The 25946-nt window shown below is 37.9% G+C and overlaps 1 protein-coding gene across 1 annotated transcript in view; it reads right to left on the reverse strand.

Moving 5' to 3' along the window:
- Positions 1 to 12277: 12277 nt before the first annotated feature.
- Positions 12278 to 25946, reverse strand: part of Tk (Tachykinin) — a 123181-nt gene continuing 109512 nt past the window's right edge. The window contains exon 5 of the mRNA XM_090370667.1: positions 12278 to 12470. The gene's annotated coding sequence lies outside the window, so the exon portion shown is untranslated. The remainder of the gene's footprint in view (positions 12471 to 25946) is intronic.

Below are 25946 nucleotides of genomic sequence, written 5' to 3' on the forward strand. Positions count from 1 at the left end.
GGAAAGTGGGCCAGTCCCAGCAAAACACGTACCATCTCAAAAGAGACTCTGACACACCTGATATTGTCACAAGATGGACCAGGTTCCTCTGGGGGGCCCATTCTAAAGAAAGAGGGAAAAAAAAGAAAAGAAAAGAGAGAGGAAAAGAAAATCCCGTGGTGTAATAAAAAGAGAGAGAGAGAGAGAGAGAGAGAGAGAGAGAGAGAGAGAAGCTGCCCTAGTGGAGAGCGGGGGAAAAAAAGAGTACGCTAGCGCAGAGTGCGAAGAGAAAATAAGAAAAAAAAAATTTAAAAATAAATAAATAAAATAAAAATAAAATAAAAATAAAAATAAATAAATAAAATAAAAGCAAAAAAAATATTATATATATATATATATAGTTTTAAAAAATTAGATTAATAAAATAAAATTTTTAAGCTGCTGTCTGGGAATCCCCATTCGTAGCCTGTGTTATTCTGTAGGAGGCTTTCCTCCGCGTGAATACTTGCGTCGAGAAGTTCTGGAAGGCAGCCAGGTTCTTTGGTATCTGTAGCAGAATGTCCAGTTGGTTTTCAGTGAGAGGGATGGTATTTGCTAGGTCTTGCCTCAGGTCCTTGTAGAGAGCGCACTCGAGGAAACAATTCTCCTTGGCCCCGCAGTATCAAACGTCTATGAGTATTAGGCCGAGATTGAAGAGCTTCTCGTTGATTGAGCCATGCCCAGTGACTAAGAAGATGTCTCAAGAATTAGCCAGAGCCACTTCTGCGCTGACTTAGAGGAAAGGAAACTGACATCCGACAGGAATCTCCTTGTAACTGCTCTCTTAGTGGAAGTTAGCATTAGTAGAGGCATATGATGCAAGAAAGCAAGCTTATTCAGCATCAGCCAAAAAAAAAAAAAAAAAAAAAAACAACCACTACTCCCATTTCACCCCTCCGTTCGTTCGAAATACCTGTCCAGCTGAGCCTTAAATTTATTTAGGCTATCAACTTCAACAACAAGCGATGGGAGTCGATTCCACAAACCAACTGCCCGCTGGCTAAAGGCAAATTTCCGCACATCTATCCGACATCCGTCCTTCCTCAATTTGAATTTATGCCCTCTCAGGTGATTATTCCGAGCAAGAGGAAGAATCCCATCGGCATTGAGCATGCTCAAGCCATTCAAAGCCTTATACACCTCTATCAGATCACCTCGCCGATGCCTAGTCTCCAGGCTCTGTAATTTGCAAAACTTAAGCCTTTCTTCGTAAGAGCAACCCTTTGTTCCATTCACTAATCTTGTTGCCCTTCTCTGTACTCGTTCGAGCAGCTCTACATCCTTCTTGAAATGAGGCCTCCAGACCTGTATACAGTACTCAAGGTGTGGCCTGACCAATGCCTTATACAAGGGAATAATCACATCCTTATCCCTGCTAGAAAAGTTCCTGTATATCATTGACAAGACACCATGAGCTACTCTTGCAGCTCGTCTGCACTGCTCAGAGAACTTCATATCTGCCTGCACAATTACCCCAGGTCCTTTTCATTCTCTACCACTGTCAGCGTAGTACCACAGAGTTGATACGTTGATCTGGGGTTACTGTTTCCCATATGTAGTACTTTACATTTGTCAATGTTACACTTCATTTGCCACCTCTCAGCCCATCTGCTCAACCTTCCCAGATCCTGTTGCAGCAGCATAGTATCAGTAGTGTCCTTAACAACCCTGCCAACCTTTTATGTCGTCTGCAAACTTGGACATTAAGCCTGATACACCATCATCAATATCATTTATAAATACAGAAAACAACAATGGACCCAACACTGAACCCTGAGGAACTCCACTAATAACATTAGTCCACGTTGAGCAGTGTCCATTGATTACCACTCTCTGTCTTCTGCCACTCAACCATCCCTTTATCCATAGCAGCAATTTGCCTCCAATGCCACACTTCTCCAATTTGTGCAGCAGTCTTCCATGCGCAACAGTATCAAAAGCCTTTCTAAGATCCAAATATATAATCTCAAAGTTATTCCCTGCATCCACATCTTTTGTGACTACATCATAGTATCCAATCAAATTGGTCAGACAAGACCTGCCCTTAACAAAACCATGCTGTGTCTGAGCTATAACTGAATTCTTGTCCAGATGATCCTGCAGTGCTTCTTTAACCAGGGCCTCCATTAATTTTCCTGGAAGCGAAGTTAAACTAACAGGTCTATAATTACTTGTGTCAGCCTTTGATCCTCATTTGTGAATTGGGGTTACATTTGCACATCTCCAGTCCATGGGTACCTCCCCTGAGTCCAAAGAAGCTCTCATAATTATGGCTAGGGGTTTGCTTACTTCCTTTCCTGCCTCCTTTAATATAACTGGATAGATCCCATCCACCCCTGGTGCCTTTTTTATGTTTATCCTCAGCAATTTCTCCTCCACTTTCCTCTCAGTTATTAGAAAATAATCTAGCTCACTGCCAATGTTTACTTCACCTACGACATTCCCCTTCCTGAATAACTCCTCATGTGTGAATGTAGATGCAAAATACTAATTTAGATTGTTAGCCACCTGAGCAGGATCCTCAACTGTTGAACCATCAACATCCAGTGGACCAATCTGATTCATCCCTTTCCTTCTTGAGTTTAAATAGGTAAAGAACTATTTTCTGTTTTTCTTTGCTTCTTTTGCCAAGGATTTCTCATAATCTGCCTTTGCCTCCCTAATCTCCTTTGTGGCTTGGTTACAGACCAACTTATATCTATCATAGGCTTCCATGTCACCCATTAATTTGTATGTATCCCATGCATTTTTCTTCTCTGCCTTATGTCTCATTAGTTCATCTGACAACCATTTAGGCCTGAACCTTGAACAATATTTCTTGGTTGGTATGTAAAGCCTGGTAGCTTCCAAGATTAGTTCCTTGAATGCTTCCCATTTTGAATTTGCTGTTGGTAACATCATCAGTTGGTCCCACTGTATAGAATTTAAATACTGTCTCAGACCATCATAGTCGCCTTTACGAAAGCAAAAACCCTTCCCTTTGCCTCTGATGGTAGTTACCTCCTTGAGTAAATCCCACTTCAGCACACTGTGATCACTGCCACCCAGTGGTTCCTTTATCTGCAGATTCCTAATGCATGAAGAATCACTACTGATAATCAGATCAAGAGTATTACTCCCTCTAGTTGCCTCCCGAACATGCTGGTGTAGAAAACAATCATCCAATAAATCCACAAAAGCCCTGCTAGTGTGTGAGTGACCAACCCACAAATTCCAGTCAATATCTGGGAAATTGAAATCCCCCATTATAAGACTCTGATTTACTGGCCCATTCTATTTCCCTGTACAGTATCTTATTATACTCATCAGAGTCATTAGGCCTATAGCACACTCCTACTCTCAATTTTGATTTACCTATGCTTATGTCACACCAAACTGACTCGACACTGCCCTGTCCATCAATGTCGACTGGCTTCACTTCCTTGGATTTTATGTGTTTTTTAACTAATAGCATAACCCCTCCTCCCCTCCTGTCCTGTCTATCCTTTCTATACACATTGTACTCCCCAAATTCCAGTTCTGCATTCCTTATATCTGTGTGACACCACGTCTCTGATATCCCAACAATATCTGCCTTTGATGTTTTGAGTAATACCTCAAATTCATCAAATTTATTTACTAAACTCCTAGCATTGGTGTACACGCAAGTATACCTGCACTTGTTTCTATTCTTAGCTACCCTAACACAACCCATGTGTTTACTTGTATCACAATGACTTCCAGCAGTCTCTGAAATATCCTGCATCTTGTTTTTCAGGCTTCTGCTCATTCCAAGCAGTGCAAGAATCTCTTTCACCTCTGCCAGTGGCTACTGGTAATCCATTAGTCTTTGTCTCCCCCCAAGCTAGCAGTTTTCCGACCCACCTAACACTGCCTCGATTGCATCAGCAAATATTCTTGCACCCTTTCTATTTAAGTGTATCCCATCCCTGTAGAAGCAATCTCTCCTGTTAACAAGTACATTCCACGCTGAAAAAAATTCTACCCCTTGAGCCTTGCACAATCTTTCCAGGGCCGAATTGATCGACAAGGCTCTCATCATATACTCCCTCCTATCGTGTCTGGGCAGAATTGCAGACACTTTCAAATTTAACCCTACTTCACGGCTTTTTTTCAACAGTGACCTGTACTTGTTAAGTAATTCCGCTGGTCTCCTACTCTTCATGTCATTAGTGCCAACGTGTACAACTATATCACCTTTTGTGCCCTTAAAAGATGATATCTGCTCTACAACGTCATCAACCCTTGCCCCTGGCCGACATACCCTGGTCCTGTTTCACCTATCCTTTTTACAAAGCATGTTCCCCGTTTCCCTGACAATAGAGTCACCAACAACTACTAGTTCCTGTGGACCAGCGCATTCTGCCTTGTGGGCTGCCTCTGTGTTGCAAGATGACCAAGTGCAAGCTCTGGCGTTGATGTGGGCAGCTGAGAGCTTGATGGGCCCCTCAATTTATTTCCCTCGAGGGCATCCACCCTGTCCTTCAAGGTCTCATATAGGCCCATAACAACGCCGAGTTGTCGCCTAATTTCCTTGCACTCCTTGCATCGTGCACACACAAAGACATCCCCCATGGCAGTATCATGTCCCGTACCCGATTGCTCCGCAAACATCAAGCAAACAGTGCATCTTAAAAGGCTGTGATTCAGAGGGCAACTGCCCCCCTCAGTTCTCCCCTGAGTCACAGCACTCCCATTAGCTTGAGCCTTTTGCTTTGCTGCTCTGGTCAGAGTCATGATTTCGATTTAAATGTCAGTAAAATTACAATTTCAGAACAAAATTAAAACCTTAAACTTGTATCTTAACACAGCTATAACGCTATATTTATTTTTCAGTGTCGAGTGTTATCTACGAGTTTCCTTTATATAACTTCCGTATCAAGTATGTATTAATTATTTGTTACGTTTGTACTCTAAGTCGTTATATATATATATAGTTAAAAGAACAATTTAATTGACAATGAAGTTTAACAAGATTAATAGATCTACTGATTAATTGACAATATTATATTAAGCTAATGCTATCGAATTCCGGATATGCTGTATCGCGTTTCAGTAACGAGTGTTATCTACGAAGTCCCTTTATATAACTTCCGTATCAAGTTATGTAGTAATTATTTATTTTTACTAATTATTTATGTTCCGTAACCTAAGTGGTTATATGTATAGTTAAAAGTACAATTTAATTGCCAATGAAGTTCGACAAGATTAATAGATTTACTGATTAATTTTCACGTAACAATGGCGGCTGTTTATGAACGGTAAACACGTGTATTTGATATCCTTTCCGATACTAAGTAATACCTACAAATCTCTATCTAAGTTACTTTAACTTTAAGTACCGTAAATAGGAATATAAAGCTACTCTAGAAATAAGTTAATATCTCAATTTAAACTAATAAAGCAGAAAATAAATCAGAAAAAACTTCTCTGTTCCAGTAGCGGCAGAAAGGCACGTCCGCACAGGAAACACTCGTCCTCAAAAGTTTCCACATCTTGTCTGCCAGATGTTTATCATCTCATTATAACAACGTGTTCTCTCTGCCATAGTTCAGTGTCGAGGTTTAGCTCAAAGTCCAAGATCTTGGTCGGAATTTTCTTGTTGATTCTAAAGGCAGGCCACGGAAAGTCCACTGGAAAGACCTGTATGTAAGCTTCTGTAAGGTCCTTCCACTGGAAGGACCTGTATACCCTATGGCTAGCCAGAAGCATTATCCGTTGTAAAGAGCCTAATTTGCCTATCATTTTACCAATCTAGCTCGGTTTAACAAAGCACCTGCAGCATGCGACACGATCGGAAGGAAGACGACTTTATAACACAGCTGAAGCGACCTCTTGAACAGGTCCCATTCGTTCCTGGTGATTCTGATGATTAAGCCTGAAATGTTTTTCACCTTGGAGCTGCGATGGATGAGGTGGGGGTGAAAGCTTAATTTATAATCAAGAACCATCCCAGCACAGTGATCTGTGTGACAAAGGGGAGTTGTATCCCAGAGACTTTAACTTGCGGAGGCCGCCTTAGGTCCAGCTTATTTTTAAAGAGCATCATTTTGGTCTTGCTTTGATTTATCCGTAGTTTATTTAGCTCGGCCCAGGAAGAGAGGTCGTCAAGGACCAGATTGGCGTTGTCTTCTACGGCTTTGCGAGAGCGGCCGGACACCACGATCGTGAGGTCGTCCTCAAAAGCAACAATCTTGGTATTGGCAAAGGAGCGGGAAAACCAGTCTTGTAGGATCATGTTCCACGCGAGAGGTCCCGGGAGAGGGGACCTGGGGGCACCCCCGGGTGATTGGCCTGGAGACATGATGGTATTTTGACTTTAGAATTGCTGTTCTATCTGAAAAGTAGCTTTGAAAAAGTTTATAGAGATGGCTAGAACCGGAGGCTATCCTGAGGCACGCTAGAGCACTACCCCACCAGACAGTGTCACACGCGCCTGTTGAAGATGGCAAGCTCAAATTTTTCTTCAGTATTATTTATGTGCAGAACTAGATCGAAGAGAGCCTTCTCACAGGATCGTCCTGGAGCGAATCCATACTGGCAGGGGGAGAGCCGATTCCGTGCTTAAAGAGGGCTGTGGTCCTACGTGCCATTAGCTGTTCCAGTATTTTGCCAACGTTCGCAAATTGCGCAATTGGACGGTGAGAGCGCGGGTCAGTTGGGTTTTTTTGCAGCTTCTTAATGTCTCAGTAGCGAGATCTTCCAAGCACAGGAAAACATCCCTCCTGAAGACATTTGTTGTACAGTAAGAATATGTACTCCGACTGAAGCTTGTGGAGACGGATGATGAAACTGTATTCGATGAGATTTAACCGTGGACATTTTTGTATGTTAATATTTTGGAGAACTGCTGATAACTCTTCCAAGGTGAAAGGCTCTGTGGTTTCATCTGATTCATGACTGCTGTTCACTGTACGAATAGCAGTATGTTCAGACAAGTCCTGAGCAGTGACGTCTGGTGGAAATAGCTTATCAATGATGGGATTGGCTGAGTCCTGCCAGTTGGAAGTCTTCCGGGAGTCTGCAATCACTGTGCTGAATGAAGATGGCAGGGGTGTAGGTTTTGTCCCACATGACCTTGTAGACTAGGCCCCACGAATTCGTCCTACCAGATTCTCTGACAAAGTCAGACCATGTTGCCTTCTTTCTCGCTGCAATAGCCTTTGTGTATTTATTTTTCTTAGCGATGTAGTCGCTGTATAATCGTGCTACTTCTGGTTCTGTCCAGTCAGGGTGTAGCTGATAAAATCGGAGAGCTCGGTGGACGGGCCGTCTAAGCGAGTTGAGTTCCCCAGTCCACCAAGGGCATAAAGTAGACGGAAAACTTTCTTCATGGCTGATTTATAAGGGGCCTTCAGGACAGCTTGCTGCAGGGTGGTAAGTAATTCGTCAGCAGTGCAGACGCCGTATTGGGTTGGATCCGTGAGAGGGAAATCTGAGACAATAGATCTTTCGAAAGCTTTCCAGTCAACATTTCTGATGGAAAATCTGACAAAGTCCGGAATCCTAGTTTCATTGGTGTTTACGGTTGTAGTTAAGGTTATGGAGAACAGAATAACTCTGTGATCGCTAATTATTCGGTTGGGAATGACTTCCCAGTTGGAACCTAGAGGGCTAAGTTTCTTTGTGGAAATGGTGAGATCAATGTTTCACTCTCCAATGGAGCTGCTGTAAGTTGTATACTGACTAGGCTGATTGTGGATCGTTAGGTTCCTGCTGATGATGAAGTCCTCAACCAGCATTCCCCGGGTGTCGTAGTCGAACTGAACTAGAATGGCGATTTTGTGTTGGCATCGGTGGCTATGAGGAGTGATTCAGGGAGTGAACAGTCTCCACCTGATGTCACTCTATTGCACCCATCTGCTGATGGGCGCAATAGAGTGACATCAGGTGGCGACTGTTCAGAGTATGCGACTTGGATGGATGTTGCGAACTGGTTGCAGAGTCCTTGAATGAACATGACATCCAGATCTCTGTTAAGCACCACAATGCATGTTTTGGGATCTGCCTGAGTAGGTTGAATAATGCGGGTATGAATGAGTACCCGGTGGTTTTTACAGAGAGAAAAGGTTCTAGTGACAAACGGTTCCTAAATCAAGATGATATCGACAGAGTAGCTCTCTGCAGCAAGGCGGATTTCATCTGCCACAGTACGTGACCTGTGCACATTAACCAATTATAGAAGGGGAATTATCAGCATAGTGGTCGGGGCTAGCAATGGAATCATCTTGAAAAGTAGAGCTGGTTGGACTAAACATTAGCGGTAATTTGCCGTATTAGTTCTAATGCTCGTTAGTGTTCTATGCAGCAGATGTCCCAGACAGAATGGTTATGTTCCCGTATTCGCCTTTTGCAGTTTACGCAGCTAGGCTCTTCATCTCGGTGGGGACACTTAGCATTAACGTGTCCACTGCGAGCACAGTGTCCGCAAGAGGGGGAGCTATGGAACAATTCTGGGAGGTGTTCCCATGACCCAGGCAGAGGAAACATTTTGTCACCACTGTGAATGATCGGAATTTGTGTGCATTGCAACCAAGTCTATCAGATTCTATAAAGATCTACCAAGTCTACCAAGATTCTATCAGTTGATCGTATGTACTTGTAGAAGCGTGGAAAGAGAATAACAACACGTTGCTCTGTTAAACTGGATTTGGCCATAATGGCGAATCTGCAGGTGGTTTCACCTTTCACTTCCTCCCAAGAGAACTCAAAATCAGCCAGGTTCTTGTGAAAAAGGTCTTCAAAGAGGGTCTCATTGGATAGGTCTTTAGAGGTGTCATAAATCAGTAGCGAGGGATTTGATTTCCTCGTTAGGGTAATGACAATACCTGCAGTGGCCAGGAAGTTAGAGGTGGAGATACTAGACAAATCCTCTTGTGTAGCTGTTCCCGTCTGTGCATGTAGCACAGTGATATCGTCACCGTCCTCCTCATACCGGGTGAAAAACGCCCGGGTTCGAATCCCGTCGATGACGCGAAGGACTTTAATGTTTTTTTTTTTTTTTCACTCACTCAGTGGCTGAGTTAGTCGTTCTGAGGCGTAGATAGCAAGGTCCCAGAAACTGGGTTTTTTTCGCCCAGTAAAACAAGCAAATCGACCATACAACACACTCAATTTACGGACATAAATACGTGTTACTATATTCAATTACGGGCAACTCTAAAATTGGGAATCTAAAGCAGAAACTCTTCGATGCTCAGCTATGGGTCTTGTTTATTCCGTGGCTGAGTACTGTGCTCCTGTCTGGATTAATAGTCCTCATACCAAATTAATCGATACACACCTTGATAGTATGATGCGTCTGATTTCAGGCACAATCAGATCAACTCCCATTCAATGGCTGCCAATCTTGAGTCATATCCCTCCGCCACACATTCGAAGGAGTAAAGCACTAAAGGAATACCAGAAAATTATGGCAAATCTGCACTTACCCATCCATAGCGACCTACCAGTTATAGGTATAAATAGATTAAGATCTAGACATCCTCCTACTAGAACAGCGGAAAGATTGAAAATTATTAATTATAATCTCTTAAAGGAATGGATACATGAATGGAGCCAACTTTCTTCTCCAGGACTTGAAAATACTAAATGGATTTCGGAATGACCGGATGGTTTTAACCTACATCGGAGGATTTGCACCAAAATAAACCGAATAAGAACTAGGCATGGCAGATATGCGGATTTCCTTTCTAAGTGGAATAGGAGTTATACTTCACAATGTGACTGTGGTGTTGATATACAGACTAATTTATTAGTAATAATAAAAAAAACATCGCGAAAGTCGCTTCAGCGGACCCCCCTCCCCCGAGTTCGAATGAGGGTTCAGGCAGAGAGTGGCGCATGCTGTGTCGCACGTAAGAACTTACACCGCTACTGGTTGCAAATCGAAACTAAACAAGCTCACGTCCATTGATGGGTGATGTCGAAGAAATTAAAGAACGTACTGCATCCAGTGTGGCATAGGATAAAGTCACACCAGTTCGGGTTCTAGGCAGAGGGGTCGGTTCGAAAAGTCAGAGCCAGCCTTGCCCTTCCCATGTGTGGCTACTATATGGGAAGGGCAAGACATTCCAGTGCAATAAATTGGAAGTGCATTCTTTGCAACTATGCCATACAGGAAGGGGAAAAAAATCCAAACTATCAGTGGAGAATCGAAATTAAAATGGTCGTCATGGAAACATACTACGAAGTAAACAACCGATATGACAATGTACAGAATGAAATTATATAAGTAGTAGTTGAAACGATTACAGACAGTTCAGGTTACTGAACAGCGAATAGCAAATCATAAGAAGACCATCCTCATAAAGAACCTGATAGCTCCTGCAAACTTTGAAAAAAATCAAGCCAGATATGAACGACCAAGACCTTAGAACAAAGAATATGAACAACATCGAACTAGAGGAGGAAGCGCAAGAAGAAATACAAGTCAGAGCAGCTGAAGTGGAAACAGACGGGGTCATGATATCCAAAAGAGAAGACGAGTGGAAGAAAGCTCTCAGAATTCAAAGGAATGAACCCCACAAAGACAATCGTCGTACGGTAGTAAAGACCAAACAGAACCTGTGGTATTCCACAGGCCATCTCAATAGGCATATAATACCATATTACCTTAACAACGCTAGACCGATACTGCAGGCACTCTACACTGCCGTGCTCCCATAGCAGTCACCAGAATGAATGGAAGAGAAATGAGACACCAGCAGTAGAAGAAAGGAAACAACAAGAAACCAGCTTGATCGAAAAAGTGAAGCCAATCTTTAAGAAAGTAAGCATCCATAGCAAACACGAGAATAAAATTCAGAGAATCGGAATATACTTAGATACACTGAAGAAAATCCGAAAGAGTCTACGCCCATAAGAAACAAAGGCTTCTACCGAACCTTCGATAGAAACCAAACTTTCTACAGGGTGATCGGACAACAGAAGAAAGAAGTCAATGGACCACGCGATATCTTCCTACCTTCTCACACCAACGTACGCTGTTCTCATCCTGCTCCGCACAACTCCACTGTAACTACAATGCCTAACAATAAGCAGAAACGTGAACTAAATATCAACAGAAGTCGCCTTGCGATATTGTAGGAAATCTGATGCACATATGCTATTGCTCATTCGAGAGAGCTATTACTCATTCGAGTAATAGCTCTCTCTCTCTCTCTCTCTCTCTCTCTCTCTCTCTCTCTCTCTCTCTCTCTCTCTTCTAATGACGAAATGTGTTTGTGAAGACCAACATTAAGGCCTTTTTGAAATAGTAATAAACACCTTTAATCCCCTTTCCGATTTTTTTTTTTTTTTTTGCCATATACAATATTATTTACATTAAATTTCTGATTTAGGGGAATTTTGTGTAAAAGAATGTGTGTCTAGGATTAAAAAAATAATAATAATAAATAAAAACGATAACAATCTGCAGAATTATCTGTATATAAATGTCAAGACCATATTAGAACTGTAGATATACTAATACTTGGTTACAATAGAATTTAACCAAGACTCAGCAGTTTTGCGCTTATTTATAATCAGTAAGTGCACAACAGAGCATTACCCACTGTGTACGATCTTATCTTCATGCATGTATGTTGTTGTTCATTACTATGGAAACAAAAAAGACATTACAAACATGTACCAAGATAAACAATAGTCTTACATTGCAGTTATGTAGAAAAGTTAAAATACATTATGCATTTAAAAAGGCAAAAAAATATCAGTTACTAACAAGTAAAATAGTTTCAATGCAATAAACTCTGACACAAAAGTAAAACAGTTTTTTTTTTTAAATGGAGAATATCCATTCAGCTTTCAAGGAATGTTTAACATAATTTTCTTTTTTTACGACTTTGAATTCCTTTTTAATTAAAGTGCTATATTTGTAAGTATCAACATTAATTTTATTTGTGAACTGAGAAAAGCTTTTAAAAGATAGTAAAATGTGTTCCAAGTAAGATGATTTAAAGGTAAGATAAGCACGAGAATCTATTAATTCACCCACGTTTGGTGCTGCCGCACATATAGCACATGCTTAGTGGTGGCTCGACAACATCACTTTGCCTGTAAGAAACTTTGTAGTTTCTACAGACTTTGTCCGTAATTCTCTAATTATTTTTCAGTTTATACAAATTTGCTATAAAAAAGGGAAAATTATCAGGAACAGAAACAAGATATACATACACAAGTGCAAGATTTATTGATTTTATTGCCTTTCTCTACTGATAAAGCTACAGATGTTTCATTTGTATTATTAAAAATTTAGGAAACACTTTTATGATAGTAGGAAACTGTCTGAACGAATCTGTTGAGATGAAATCGATTACATCTAACATACTATTTTACAATATATTCACAGCATTAGTATGTCGAATTCCTAATATCAAAGAAAAAATTGGACTGGAGTGGGATCCGCAGATCACTTGCCTCAGCTAGCAAAGACCTTTTATATATTTTTATAGCTGAAAAAAAATGACAAATTATTTTTAAAGAAATGTGCACAGTACATATATATATATATATAATATATAAATATGTTAATATTATTAGCATGAATATATTAATATTATGAGTATCATTAAATTTTCTGTAAAAAACAAACACACTAGCTTTTTGGTCATAAAAAGTTCACACATTCAAACACCTACCAAATCCAATACTTTAATGTGATTTTGTAGTTTCTGAAAAAAACATACCTGAGGGTGCTTCCCAATTTTTCGAATTAAAAATTTGTTTAGATTATTTTATAGCAGCCTAATAAACCAAATTAAAAATCGAAATTATATTGTGAGCTGTCACGCTGATAGCGGTTATCGGAAAGCTATGGCTTATGTTTCTACGGTACTCACCTCCGAAATCCGTATGGTTCGAGTAAAAGCAAAAGCTCTCAGGCTTATATCACAAGACTTTATCAGAAATACAGCAGTACCTCAAGGGATTAAACCTGTACAGGGCACCGAACCGGAACCAAACCGAAAATAACCTTTTTTTTTGCCGGAGTGAAAACCGAACCCGAACAAAAAATTATAATTCTTGAATCTGAACCAAAAAATTATAATTCTTGAACCTGAACCAAAAAATTATAATTCTTGAACCTGAACCGAAACCGAAAACAGTTATTTATTCCGTTCCCATTGTCGGTTCACATACATGTTGGAGAATTCTCATTGCTGAAGAAATCGTCTTTCAAAACCTGCAAGAACCTTAAAGGGGCAAAGGGTTTTCCGAGCAGATGGGGTGTTGCGATAATAATGGTTGACTCCATGGGTGGCGTTTACGAGAGAAGAAAGAAAGAGGTTATATCCTTTCTCAGAGATGAAATATTTTCTTGGTAAAAATATTTTAAGAATCTCAACTTGGATTTTCCATGAAGTTTTTAGAACCCTAACCCCTCTTTTATCCCTTGGTTAGCTACGTTTGAGAGCTCGTGGAAGTTCCTGATTACCTAGTTGGTGTAAGAAATTTTTTTCCTCATGACCTGTTTCATCCATGCATAGAACAGCATCAATCAGTCTAATGTTGCTCCCTTTAGAGGAAAGATCGCCCTGCGTTTAAGTATATTCAGTTGCCAATAGTTGTCATCGATGCACATTATTGCTTTTGAAAAGGTATGTATTATAAGGAAAAAATAGACGTAACATTTTGTGATCTATCTAAAACCTAACTAAAATTAGGGATTCATAGCAACGGTTCCACGGGTTTTAATGGCATTAAAAATGTAATACATTTTACTACCTTTATCGTAATCGATCGTTCGGATATATCACCGCGTTATTCATTTAGTTGCGATGGAAAAACAGTATTAAGATTAAAAATATGAGTAACCTGATTATATCGAATTGTAGTAAGGTCGTCTAATGAACTGTATTCGATATGGTCTGACCGTACTTCGTGGAACGATATTTAAGCAAGTAATGAATTGGTTGATTTTGTTCAATCTATTTTTAATGATCTTCCACTAGTTACAGCATAAGTTTTTATGTTAATTCATTTAGCATTTGCTGGTATATTTTTACTCTTCATCATTGAAATTACAAACAGAACAGCTAACTCTAAGTGATTTTTATGGTATTTGGGTGGAAACTAAACATAAATTGAAAAATATAACAAATCCATATGTTTCCGTTTTAATAGAAAATTTGCATGTAAGAGAAAAATTAATAATGGAAAATGAGAGCATCATAAGCGCAGTTTATCTCGATCCACGATATCAAAAATTATTGAATCGTCAACAAAAGGCAAAGGATGTGCAGCATTTAAAGATCGTTTGGGAAATGGTGGAAAATTTAAAATGTGAAAAATCAAGACAAAATATTAGGAAGTCAGGGGAAGAGGTAATTTCAGAAGAAGAATTTGATGACATGGAAAATTTTCTCAAAGAAAAGGAGAAAGATATTACAGAGCGTTCTAATTAGCCGATACTGATATTGAAAATATTTTGTCCAGTTTCGAAGGGGTGAAAAGAGTAGAAAAAAAAGGTGTTTGGAATTTTGGGAAGAAAACCGTTGTAAATATCCACAGCTCTATGAAACAGCTATAGTTATTTTAGGGACTCCAGCCACGCAAGTTAGTGTAGATAGGACATTTTCAGGATTGAAGTTTATCTGGCAAGATAACAGGGATAGCCTGAGTGAAACTATGCTGGAAGATATTCTGCTAATTAGAAGCAATTATGGTTGCCTGTAGTAACGACCTATAACTCATGTTTTAAAAATGAATTTTGTCACTTGTTTTAATGTTGATTATTCAGCAGTTTGTGACCAAATAGTGGAACTGTTTTATAATGTACATAACGTTTTGTTGCATAATATAAGTATAAAAGATATATGTTTGTGTAATTATTAAAAACCAATACATCGCGAAAAAATTCATCTATTACTTTAAAGGTGTACCTAAATAACAATTCAATTTTACTCAAGTGGAAATGGAGAAAGTTTACTTTTTCCATTTCCACTTGAGTAACAGTGACTTGCAACTATCTAAAAAACTATATTGCAACTTTCTCCATGTGTAACAGTGACTTGCAACTATCTAAAATAAATGCTTAATATTTATATTTAAATAATTGATCTCATATTTTGATTATCATTTCTTTAATATCACAAGTTTTGTTCTAAAATTCAATTTAATTATTAAATTGAATTTAATTTAATGTAATTAAAAAAGGTACACATAATAAAAAAATTTCAGAAGGATTATAATAGAATTTCGCTCCTAGAATAAAAATTCTAGGAGCGAAAAAAATCGGTTCGAACCGATTCAACGGTGGCTGAAGGAGCGAAACCGGAACTCAACCGAAATTTTGCGTTTTCATTGAACCGGAGCGTAAACCGAACCGGAACGAAAAAAATTACGGTTCGATGCCCTGGACCTGTAAGTTAACCCTGAAAAATCCGTCATCATGATCTTTTCACTTAAACCCGCATCAACCATAATTCAGCCGGCGATAGACGGAGTCTTGATACCCTGCGTCGAAAAGCAGAAAGACCTGGGTGACTTTTGATCGAAAATTAACATTCTATAATCACACAGAAGAACTCTTGCTAAATTCAACAGGAAACGGTTTGTTGCCATGCTGCACTTGCTACATATTCATAACACAAATCTGATAAGAATGTATATCAGGACGATGATCTTCGGAGGCGTATTGTATGGGGTAGAGTTGACGGTTTCGGCCGCAGACACAACAATCAACCCACTGAACGCCGCAGAATACTGGCTCCTGAAGTGGGCTACCTGGAAGTGATATCTCCCATTAGACACCGATGTCTAATGCACTGAATTTAACCTGATTCCCAGCCTTAATGAACGAAAGAAGACTAATCATCACCATCAAAATTATCCCTGGAAGACTCTTAGCGCACAACATTTGGGACACCGTGTGCTGTCGGATCCCCCAACCAGCGCTCCGCTCCACTCCCAAGCTTCTTGCTCTTCAGGCGAGGTTACATTTTAAAGATCGGTTCCACCTTTTTCAGAAGCTCCATCTAGCTCAGTCTTTGGATGCCGACCTGTGCAAAATCGTAATGGCAAAAGGTATAGAAGGCTCACGCTAGATCAGCATGTACGTTACATAACCATCAACTGATGAGAAATCGCTTCGGCTCGGCAAGGATTTTAGGGAGAATTGAATTAACGAAAACTATCCTGTGTTATTTTAATTTGATGTATTATTATTATTATTATTATTATATTCTTCTCCCTGATTGGAAGTTCCACCTCGTGACGGGTATTGCTACCAAGTACACAGGGTGGTTGTTGTTTATGTCTGGTATCACTGTTGGTGGAGGAACTCTCTGACTATCCTACAGGTGTTCAGGATTGCGACTTTCTGGAGTTGCTTGTAGGTGTTCGCTGGGAGACCTATTGCTGCTGCGCTGTCATGTAGGATTTTTTGAACCATAACTGTGGTTCACACGAAAATCGGGATAGTCGTTACTTGTTGCCTATGCCATATCTCTTTGATCTTCTGTCTTAGATTCGTGTACTTCCTGATTTTTCCCCAATGGTTGTCTGCAGGTTACCAGTGTTGGGTAACGCTATGTCAATCAGATAGGTAGCCTTTTCTTTCTTGTCCACAAAGGTTATGTCCGGTCTGTTGTGCGGGATTGTCCTATCCGTTAGTATGGCGCGGTCCCAGTACAGCTTGTGGGTCATGGTCTCTAGTACTGCCTGGGGTTCGTACTTGTAGTACGGTACACTTTCTTCGACCAACTGGTATTTCTTTGCTAGCTTCTGATGTATTATACTAGCTATCTGGTCGTGTCTATAAGTGTACTCAGTCTGGGTGATCACCTTGCATCCTGCAGTGATGTGTTGGATCGTTTCTTAGGCCATGTGGCGTTGTCGACATGTGTCATCTAACACCCCGGGTTCCTTGGCGAGGTATTTTCTACAGTTGCTGGTGTTGATTACCTGGTCTTGGATGGTGAGCATGAATCCTTCAGTCTCGGGAAAGAGCGTCCCGCTCGTCAGCCATGCATTGGAAGCAATTTTATCTATGTGATCCTGATGGAGTTCATTGTAATGTCTGCTATGGAGTGTCTTCGCTGCCCACCTTTCTAGCTTCGTTTGTACCTCCTGGTTGGGGGACTCCTCACTTAGGTTGAGTGGGGTATACCGCTTGTCTATCTTCCTTATGGCCCGGTGGAGTGCTGCTGTGTGTTTCTTGAAGTAATCCTTCAGTTTAACTATCGCTGTCTTCTGTTGCTCAATGAGGTCTATCAGCCCCCTTCCTCCTTCTTCCCGGGCAATTGTCCGTCTCTCCACTGCACATCTCGGGTGGTGTTGGCGACTATTGGTCATCATTGTCCTTGTCTTTCTCGTTATATCCTCCAGCTCGGTGTTAGTCCAATCTATGACCCCGAAAGGGTATGTTAGCAGTAGACTGCATAGGTATTTAGGGCTTTAACTGTGTTCCCTCCGTTCAGCTTTGCTTTCAGCAGGCTTCTGAGTCTCTGATGGTATTTCTTTGTTCTGTGACTGCTGAGCCTACATCATCCCCAAGTATTTGTAGGCCTCTCCCTCTGCCATGGCTTCGTTCTCTTTACCATTCTGCAACTGGTAGTTTCGGTTGACTAATTTTCACTGACGCAATCCGTGGGTCTTGCATTTGTCTAGACCAAATTCCATCCCAATATCATTGCTAAATTCTTCGGTGATCTGGAGTAGTTGCTGGAGGCGCTTCTCGGTTCCTGCATAGAGCTTGATGTCATCCATATACATCAGGTAGGTGAGGGTGTATAGGTTCTTCCTTCCTTCTTTGAAGTTATATTCCTATTTGCTACTGTTGAGTATGGCAGATAGCGGGTTAAGTGCTAGACAGAACCAGAATGGGCTCAGCGCATATCCCTGAAAGAATCCTCTCTTGATCGGGATTGGCCTGGTTGTGATGTTTTCGACCTTAATGGTGGTACTCCATTTCGCCATCGTTTCTCCTAGGACGTTTGTCACTATCGGATTGGGTTTGTAGATTTTCAGCGCCTCGTTTAGCCAGCAATGAGGCACGGAGTCGAAGGCCTTGTGGTAATCGATGTAGGCTCTGTACATGTTGCGGCGCTTCTTGTATGCCTGCTTCATAACCGCAGCATTTATGGTTAATTGCTCGTTGCATCCTTTGCTTAACCACTTGCATCCTTTCTACCATCTCGGCCATTACGTTCTGGCTCTCCAAATGGTCTGTTATCTTCCTGGTTATGCAGCTGGTCAGGATCTTGTACATTGTTGGGAGGCATGTGATTGGCCTATATTTCGCTGGGTTTCTTGTATCTTCGTGTTTAGTCTTCAGATATGTGATTCTTGAATGAGAAACTTCGGGATTGTTTATGGTGCCTTATCATTCGGGTGAACTGCTCTGCCAGGTGCTTGTGTGTGCAAATGAGCTTCTTGTACCAGTAGTTGTGGACGTTATCTGTTCCTGGAGTTCGCAGTTGTGAGAGTTCTTGATCGTCTGTTTTACTTCTTCTTCCCGAATCTCCCACCCTCTCATTTCTTGTACGTCCTTGGTTTTCTTGCGTTCTAGTTCTATCCAGGTGGCTCGGCTGTTATGTTTCACTTCCCTGCTGCATATGTTTCCCCAGAAATCCTCAATCGTCTTCTTCTCGGGTGGTCCGCACCCTTGTTTCCCGTCTTCTCCGAGATTCCTGTAGAAACTCTTTGGTCCTCATCGAAGATTCGGTTGTATTAATGAAAGTTTTCATTAATATTATAACAACCGAATTAATAAAAGTTTTCATTAATTCGGCTGAATTAATGAAAACTATCCTGTGTTATTTTAAATTGATGTATTATTATTATTATTATTATTATTATTATTATTATTATTATTATTATTACATGTGAAGATATAAAATTAACAAATGTTACGAAGAAAAATTATTTATCACCCGATAAACTGAAACAGAACATAGATAATATGTTAATACAAGAGCAAGTATCTTACACAACAAATGTAAATGTCTTTTCAAATAAAATAATACAAACGATAAACAATTCGAGGTTTAATACAGAGAGAAAAGTAAATCACTCAGCTTGCAACATAAATTCTAGGAGTAGCAGGATTAAGCTTAAGAAACCTTGGATGACTAACGAAATAGAAGAATTAATGGTACAAAGGGATAAATACTTCAGGCATTATAGAAATTGTCCACCAAATATAGAACATTATCACAATTTTAAAATACTCAGAAATAAATTGACAGGTATGATTAGAAAACAAAAAAAAAACACTTATTACAATGAACTTTTTATGGATAAGCAGATAACTCAAAAGGATAAATGGAATATTATAAATAATCTGTTAAGTACACGGAAGAAATTATCATGGGGAAATCAAATTAAAACACTATTACAGCAGATTTATGGTACAAACAAACAATATGAGGCTGTAAATATGTTTGCCAAAGCTGTATTGGATCTCAAAAGATATTATATTCATTATCGCCAAAATTCCTTTAATCAACGAGATAGTCTTCTTCGGATAGTGAACTCTTGTGTAGTCTTAACTCCACAATATACTGACATTCTTAAGATTATAGAACGGTTAAAGAACAAGAAAATTTACGAACTGGACTGTATTACAGTAACCGAAGTAAAGAGAAATAAAAGAACAGTTCTCTGTTCTCTTGGTGGAGCTTATAGCACGGATGTTAGAGTCGGGAAGCTACCTACAAATTTTCTTTCATTTAAAGTAATTCCTATATATATATATATAAAGGGATCACCAGATGACTTTTGCAATTACAGACCAATTACAATACAGTCAGTTATAAATAAGATAATAGAAAATTATATTTTTTCCCATATGAGCAAATATTTACATCAATATGGACTGTTAAACAACTCTCTATTCTCATATCAGAAGGGCAAGAGCGCACAGACATTATTAGAGAATTTAGTAGACTCTTTTAACTTACATTTAAACAACAATAACTTCATAATGATTTTATTTATAGATTTTAACAAAGAATATCAATTCATTGATATCCCAATATCGCAACAAAAATTACTGAAATATGGTATAAGGGGAAGAATCAATCAACTCTTAGCATGTTATTTAAACAAAAGAAAAATAACAGTTGAAGTAGAAAATACAAAGAGAAAATCATATAATGTAAAAAGAGGAGTACTTCAGGGCACTCATGCAGGGCCAATCATGTTCAACATCTATATAAATGACATATTGGAAGTAATAAAGAACTCCTTTATAAAAAAATATGCAGATGATATAATCTTATATAGAATTGGAAAGAATCTGACAAAAATGGCTAAAGATTTACAGCAGGATGTAATACATTTACAAACTTGGTTGCATGATAATAAATTAGCACTCAGCTTTTAAAAAACAAAATTTTTGGTAATCATACCTCCTCATCAAACCTTGGGCATGCAACCCTCTATTAAATTACATAAATATGAGTGCCTACATGATCAGAATTTCCAGAATTGCAAATGTCTAACTGTGGAAGAAGTTTCAAATCATTGTTACCTTCGGTTATGGATTGACTACAGTCTAAGTTGGGCAATGCATATAAGAAATTTGTACAAAAAAATAAGATTTTATGTGTACTTTTTTACTACATTAAGAATAAGTTGAATCTTAGAACAAGAGTTACCTTACACTGTATTATGCATTAGTGGACTCCCAACTCAATTATTTAGTAAATGTATGGGCACGAGCAAATATAACTGAAATAAGGGTAATAAACAACTTAATTAACAGGATTTTGAGACTTTTAATGGGGACAAACGTTTGGACTGACCTGAATAAGAGAAGGTTTTTGAACTGGATAAAATACTTTATCCAGTTCAAAAACTGAAGTTAAATTTAATCTTGGAAAATCTTAAGACTATTTTTGAAGAGTGGATTCTGCAAAGAAATGTCTCACATAATTTAAGGAACCCAAAAGCAATTGTTTTGCTTCACCCTAGGGTACTAAATAGATTTGGTGATATGCATACAATGAATATAATAAACAACTTGTTGGCTAGTGTAGATGTCAGGTTCAGGAGAAGTTATTCTAGCTCCAAATTAAAATTCTTAATAAGAAAAATTTTGATACTCAATGATACAGTAGATTAGAATTGCTATGCAGATAAATTGCTATCTCTGTTTGCAGTGCGGAATGTACTATGTGTTGTGATTTCTTTATCTTTTCTGTTCGATAACAAATTTGTATGTAAAAACTTGTAAATGAAGAATTACAACTTGTTGTCAAGAAATTTACTTTTCTTAACACGTTCATTCATTGTAAACAAATTCTCTTGATAAAAATAAATTGTATTATTATTATTATTATTGTTGTTGTTGTTGTTGTTGTTGTTGTATTTTATTGTTTTAAGTAAATATGATCTGCCCTATGTTATTTATTTCTTCTATATTATATTTCAGGCGAGATGATATCTCTGCGGCTTGTTAACCCATGGCTTAGTGCTGTGAAGGATTTTGTGACGTTTGGGTACCTGCGTGTATCTTTGCACCTTACAATAAAAATCATATTTATATTTATTTAAAGTGAAGTGAAACTTCAGTTCAATTCACTTTACGTGATCCATACAGATTTTAGAGGTGAGTACCCTACAAGCATAAGCCATAGCCGAAAAACCTATCGATGAAACAACGGCACTATAAGGCTTTGTTAAAATTAATACAAGTGGTCGTGAAATACTTACCCTGAAATATTCTCACTTCTAAAATACTTACACTTTAACCATTTATGATATAAGAAGAAAATGTGTGCTTGGTGCAGAACCCACGCATATATATAAAAGAAAAGTTTCTAGATGGCTCGCAATGTTTCTAGAGAACTCCATCGAAAGTTCTAGAACGGTCAGAAACATCCCGATCTTCTTCTGCACGGAACAATATTTTGGAACGCCTCTGAATATTTGCGAATGTTGTAGAAAACTCCCAAATGCTCTAGAAATATCCCGAATGCTCTACAAATCTCTCAAATCTCTAGAAATTTCCTGAATATTCTAGAAAATAGATAAAGTAGATGGAAAAGATGATTAAACCAACTACAGGTCTTTTTTTTTCGGTCATTAACCTACGATATTTGTAAACGATATTTGAGTATTCGCTTGGCATACCCAGGGTCCTGAGATGGATGTCATCATTCTTCTCTTTCTTGGTGATTCCCTTCTAACTCTCTCTCTCTCTCTCTCTCTCTCTCTCTCTCTCTGGGTAACTCAATTTTTTTTAGCTGGTTCAGCATGAGCCTCAGGGGCTTCCTTTCACCATATGGTTAATAATAATATATCTGAGTTTTCGAACATATTTCTTACGAGAATCTATCGATATTATTTCAGGCAGTTTATTGGTTTTTTTTCATATTTCATCTTTTATTAATGGAATAAAAAATATTAAATGTATTAATTTCTCAGTTTTTAATAAACACATATTTAAAACATGCTGTATTTCATATTTCTTTACAAAAATTAGTAAAATTAATTCATTTGAAAATTTAAAAAATATGTTATAGTCAAAAACTCATACACTGTACTGTGGTGAATAGCCTCTTCCTATTTCCAGTTAAAAAAAATAATAATAAGAAAAATACGAAATTTAAGGCATGTGTATGCGAATATATTTTTGCTAGTTATATGCATAAATAGTTTTAAAACATTAAAGAATTATGCATATTATGCATGAATTTAAGAATTATGCATATAAGTTTGATTCACTGTGAAGATTGCGAAAGATGATTATTAAGCATTTAGCACACTCTCTAAACTGAGTCATTATCGCTTTATGCGTTTATAGTTCGAAAATAATATCGAATGTTTCAAATTAATCTTGGAAAAAGACGTGGCTTATACTTTAATAAGAGTTGTTAAGTCACGGTGGAGAGTTTTATAAATAGATTGAACTAAAAAATAGACACCCTATTCTAATCTTTGTAAGTGAGTGGTGTATCTCAATGCCTTTGACAGATCAATACTGCGTCATCAGTGTGATTTACCTCATCAATTATGTTAACAAAATTATCTAAAAATAAATAATATCAGTTGACGCTGATTTCCCTTTTCTGGATTCATTTATATGCCGAAAACTTAATTTGGACGAAATTTATCAAATGCTCGCGTTTCAGCAATATTGCAAATATTTTAGCTGATGATTTTAGCACTTGTTCCATCTCCATTACTAAAGATTTGTGATGTACAATATATCCGTGTTCAATTCTGCAATTGTGCTGCTGTGAATTGTTACACACATAGTGAGGATAAAAATGAAAATATTCTTTTTAATATCGGGAAAATCTTTATGAATTTTTGGAATTGGGGTTGTAAAATTTCAAATTTTGTTAATGCAGTATTTATAGTATGCATTTTTGTTTTGTTATTTTTTATTATTAAAACAGTTAATATTTTTAAAAAATGCTGTGTTTCACACACCTTTTATTTTGAAAAACAATAATAATAAATCTATTATGGACATGAAATATAAAGATGAAGCTATCAGCCTCCTACAGTTCAAAAAATAGTTAAACGCGAGAAGTCAAAAAGCACTATTGGGTTTTAGGCGCTCCACAACTTACGCCATATTGAACAGTATATAATATGTCACTAAACTGCGTATCTTCTGTGCCTGATATGCTGTTTGCTGGACAAAAAAACGAGTTGCTGGAAGAAAAACCATTGTATCCTTTCCATAGACTGAATAACTCAATTCCTGGCTTCAAACATGTGATTCGATCTGTGCTCTTTTGCACACAGCGTGGAGATAAAATGCTATCAAGGAGAGTCAGATCCTGGGTATATATTTATGGTTATTATATGTATAAATATGTGGAACAGGATGAGAGTATATCTACCAGGGGCAAAGATTGATGACGTTGTAGAGCAGATATCATCTTTTAAGGGCACAAAAGGTGATATTCTTGTAAACGTTGGTACTAATGACATTAAGAGTATGAGACCGGTGGAATTATTTAACAAGTGCAAGTCAATGTTGAAAAAAAAAGCCGCGGGTTAGGGTTGAATTTGAAAGTGTCTGCAAATCTTCCCAGACACGATAGGAGGGAGTATATGGTGAGAACCTTGAAAATAAATTCGGCCCTGGAGAGATTGTGCAAGGCTCAAGGGGTATTTTTGTCTCTAGTACATGTTCTGTACTTATCAGCAATAAAGAATTTATTTAAATTTTTCTCAGCCTGGTCTGTACTTGTTAACAAGAGAGACTGCTTCTTACAGGGATGAGATACACTTAAATAGAAGGGGGTACAAGAATATTTGTTGATGCTATCGAGGAAGTGTCAGGTAGGCCGGAAAACCGCTACCATGTGGGATCCACAGAATAATAAATTAACAATAACCACAGGCAAAGTTGAAAGCGATTCTTGCTCTGCTTCTATTGAAAAATTAAAAGTCCGGAAAGCAAGGTGATGGGAATTTCAAAGACTCTTCAAGGACTTCATGGAAAAAGTAAATATATGGGCTGTGTTATGATAACTAAGAGTAAGAACAGGTGAATGTATATTTGCATGTACACCAGGAGCATAGAAAATAAATTCGATGATTTGAAGTGCTGTTCACATTGTTGGGATAAAATAAACCTTATATTTCTTCATTATTCAAGTCTCTTATCTTATATGCAATAAGCTTATTCTTCAAATTTTCAGAAATAACAAATATTTCCTCAGTAAAATTAGGTAAAGAACCCTTTATATACACACTTTTGTATTTACTGATTATAACCTTAACCCAATATGAAATTCGGTTTAGATTCTCATAATTCCTTTTTGTAAGGATTGTTATACACTGTTTTTTTTTTCATTTTCATCTTTATTTGCTTCTATACCTTTCATTTTTATAGATCTGTGATAAGAATTATTATAATTTGAAATTAGTTAGTCTAACACATTTGTCCACACTTCCTAGTATTCTTAGCTGTAAAATATTTCCACATTTTTGTTTTCAGAGTTCTATTAAAACGTTCTACTGATGTGCTTTTGTTTCTATATTCTCAGTAGTAACCAATGAACGTCATCTTTACTAAAATGTTGTTGCGTTCCTTTATCTATAAATTAAGTACCTCTATTTGTTTGTATTTTTGAGGAATTCGTTCTGAAAATGTAATATGAAAAGCTTTTGATATCTCATAACCTGTTTTTTCTTAATAGGTATGGCCCACATACTTAGAAAACACATCTCTGACTGTTCATATGTAGTTAGTGTTATTGTTAACCGATTCATATTCTTGCATATCAACTAAATCTGCTGGAAATGTTTTTTTATGTAAACCCCAAACACGAGAGGTGTTAGAACCTGTAGTACTTAGTACCGTGCCTGGGTTCAAATTGATCATCTAAATTGATCATTTAGATGATTAACATAAACTTTTCTTCTCCTAAATTTTCTTTTCACAGGTTAATGTTTTGTATGTTCATCTTGTTGATGTAAAAATTCTTTTATTTCTTTTACAGGCAAACTTGTTTTTCTTTGTAATTCTAAAATACAGTACCTAAATAACCTGTTAAGTGTTATAATACACATTTTTGAAGCTATTGTTTTTTAAACACTTTTCTTTGCTCAACATACGCTATAAATTCTTTTCATTATGTTTCTCCCAGTTTTTGTTTTAGTTTTACACTTTAAACAATAAATATTCATTGTATTTATATCAGAAGAAATTTATCAATTCCTAATCCGAAACGTTTTCACGTTCTTCATAAAGTTGGGTTTTCTACAACATTTAAGTCATTTAACAACTGTTTATTTGCTATGTAATGTTGAGATGTAAGTTTGGTTTTACTATATGCAATGTCATGTTTCTTACAGTACAATAAACTGAAAAAACGTTTCTAGGACCCTGGCTCGGCCTAAAACTGAGGAACTAACGAAAACGTTGTCTACTTGAGTCTTTCTAGTTGTTGTGAATGACAAGGGTGGAAGAAGTGACTTGAAGTTCTTCAAACTGTCATCAACTCTATTAATTC

Source organism: Mastigoproctus giganteus, chromosome 3 (genome assembly GCF_048544385.1).
Source record: "Mastigoproctus giganteus isolate SK-2022 chromosome 3, ASM4854438v1, whole genome shotgun sequence".
Lineage (NCBI taxonomy): Eukaryota > Metazoa > Arthropoda > Arachnida > Uropygi > Thelyphonidae > Mastigoproctus > Mastigoproctus giganteus.